The sequence below is a fragment of the Benincasa hispida genome, chromosome 12 (assembly GCF_027475165.1).
Source record: "Benincasa hispida cultivar pf3 chromosome 12, pf3_genome.v1.1, whole genome shotgun sequence".
Lineage (NCBI taxonomy): Eukaryota > Viridiplantae > Streptophyta > Magnoliopsida > Cucurbitales > Cucurbitaceae > Benincasa > Benincasa hispida.
Window position 1 is genome coordinate 56,223,086 of NC_143489.1, and position 2,954 is coordinate 56,226,039.

The 2,954-nt window shown below is 43.9% G+C and overlaps 1 pseudogene; it reads right to left on the minus strand.

Annotated features, from left to right (window-relative positions):
- Positions 1 to 320: 320 nt before the first annotated feature.
- On the minus strand, positions 321 to 807 carry LOC150032082 (uncharacterized; annotated as a pseudogene).
- Between the last annotated feature and the right edge of the window lie 2,147 nt (positions 808 to 2,954).

A 2,954-nucleotide genomic window follows, 5' to 3' on the forward strand; every position in this document is an offset into this window, starting at 1 on the left:
ATAATAATAAAAGGAAAATAGTATAACTTTAATTAAAAAAAAAAAAATTTCTTAACCCACTTTATACTATTTAATTTCTTTCCTTTTTCCAAAAATAATTAATTTCTGCCATAACTTTTTCCAAATTGAAAAATTCTTGAATAAATTCCACGAAAACACTTAAATCCTCGCGTTTATACTTTAAATTCAGAACTCCAAACATGTCCTTCAACTAAGGACAATTACTGAAAAGGAAAAAGTTTTACACAAAAAAATAAATAAATAAAAAGGTGTGGGATGTTACATTTTTCCCCTCTCAAAGAACTTTCGTCCTTAAAAGTTCATCCTTGAAAAAGCTCCGGGTATTGGGCCTTCATCTCAACCTCTCGCTCCCAGGTGGCTTCCTTGAACTGGTGGTTCTGCCACAAAACTTTCACAAAAGCAATTTCCCGACGGCGCAATGTCTTTACTTCTCTGGCAAGAATCACTATGGGCTTCTCCTCGTAACTCAAGTTATCATTCAACTGTAAGGGCTCGTAGTCAACTCATGGGATGGGTCTGCCACATACTTCCTTAACATCGAAACATGGAAGACATTATGAACCGAAGACAATGCTGGGGGCAAGGCCAAACGGTAAGCTACAAGGCCAACTCGTTCCAGGACCTCGAAAGGTCCAATGAATCTCGGACTCAACTTCCTTTTCTGCCAAACCTCAGAATACCCTTCATGGGTGCCACCTTTAAGAACACTTTCACCCCAGTCTCAAATTTCAGGTCCTTACGTCTTACATCGGCATAGCTCTTTTGTCTGCTCTAGGCTGTCTGCATACGAGCCCCGATCTTCTGTATGGCCTAATTTGTGGTCTGCACCAATTCAGGTCCTAACAATCTCCTTTCTCCTAACTTATCCCAACACACAGGGGACCTGCAACTCTTCCCATATAGGGCCTCAAAGGGTGACATCCCAATAGTGGACTGGTAGCTGTTATTGTATGCAAACTCCATTAAGTGCAAGTGAGCATCCCAGCTTCCGGAAAACTCTATGGCACAGGCATGCAACATGTCTTCCAGTATCTGATTCAATCTCTCTGTCTGCCCATTAGTCTGAGAGTAGAACGTTGTACTGAAGTTTAATCGGGTCCCCAATGCCGCTGGAGACTCTTTCAGAAGTTAGACGTGAATCGAGGGTCTCTGTCCGACACAATGGACACGAGTACTCCATGCAATCTTACCACTTCCTTCATGTATATCTGTGCCCACTTATTCACTGAAAAGGTGGACTTTTCAACTATGAAATGTGCTAGCTTCGTAAGCCTGTCTACAACGACCCATATCACAGTGAAACCTTTAACTGTTCGAGGAAACCCCACGATGAAGTCCATAGACACATGCTCCCACTTCCATTCTGGTACATTTAATGGTTGTAACAAGCCTGCTGGCCTCTGCCTCGGGGATTTCACCTGCTGGCACACCAGACACTTACTGACGAACTCCGTAACCTTTCTTTTCATATCATTCCACCAATAGTAACGTTTCAGATCTTGGTACATCTTGGTGTTGCCGAGGTGAACCGAGAATAGAGAACTATGAGCCACTGACAATAGCTCCTCCTTAATGTCACTAATCGCCGGCACGCACAGACGCCTCTAATAAAGGAGGCCACCTTCTGCTGACACAAAGAATTCCCTATCCTGGCCTGACTCCACTCTACGAACCCTCTCCTCCAAATAAGGGTCGTCTCGCTGCGCATCAATAATCTTCTGCCTTAGGTTTGGTTGCATCGACATCTGCGTTAATTATGCCGCGATCTTCCCCACGACTACTGCAATCTCTGCCTTCTCTAGTTCCCTGCATAGATGAGTCTGTCTGGTAATGAGAGCTGCGGAATGGGCCACCTTTCTGCTTAAAGCATCTGCCACTACGTTTGCCTTCCCTGGGTGGTACAAAATTTCACAGTCATAATCCTTTACTAGTTCCAACCACCTTCTTTGCCTCATGTTTAGCTCCTTCTGAGTGAAAAAGTACTTCAAACTCTTGTGGTCGGTGAAGATCTGTATCTTTTCCCCATACAAGTAATGTCTCCAGATCTTGAGAGCAAAAACCATCGCTGATAACTCCAATTCATGCGTGGGATAATTTTGTTCGTGCTTCTTTAGTTGACGTGAAGCATAAGCAACTACTCTACCCTACTTCATCAATACGCATCCCAACCCCTTCTTGGATGCATCACTAAAAATGACGAAACCACCTGATCCGTCCGGTACTATAAGAACTGGGGCTAAAACCAGCCTCTGCTTGAGGTCTTGGAAACTGCTTTCACGAGCCTCATTCCAAACAAATGTTGCCCCCTTCCGGGTCAACTAAGTTAATGGGGCAGCTATGCGAGAGAAATCCTTCACGAACCGTCCGTAGTAGCCTGCTAACCCCAGGAAACTGCGTACCTCACTGACCGTGGTTGGACGAACCCAACCCATAACTGCCTCCACCTTTGCAGGATCCACTAAGACACCCTCCTTGGATACCACATACCCTAGAAAGGACACCTGCTTCAACCAAAATTCACATTTAGAAAACTTAGCATATAGCTTATTGGCCCTCAATGTCTTTAAAACTCTCCGCAAATACTCCCCATGCTCGGCCTCTATCTTGGAATAAATCAAAATATCATCAATAAAAACAATCACGAAGGTGTCGAGGAATTCCTTGAACACCCTATTCATCAGATCCATGAACACTGCTGGTGCATTCGTTAGGCCGAATGACATTACTATGAACTCATAATGTCCATACCTCGAACGAAAGGTTGTCTTGGATATGTCACTGTTCTTTATCCTCAGCTGGTGGTACCCTGACCAGAGGCCAATCTTAGAGAATACCGTAGCTCCCTGTAACTGGTCAAACAAATCATCGATCCTAGGAAGGGGATATTTTTTCTTGACAGTTACCTTGTTCAACTCTCTATAGTCAATGCACAG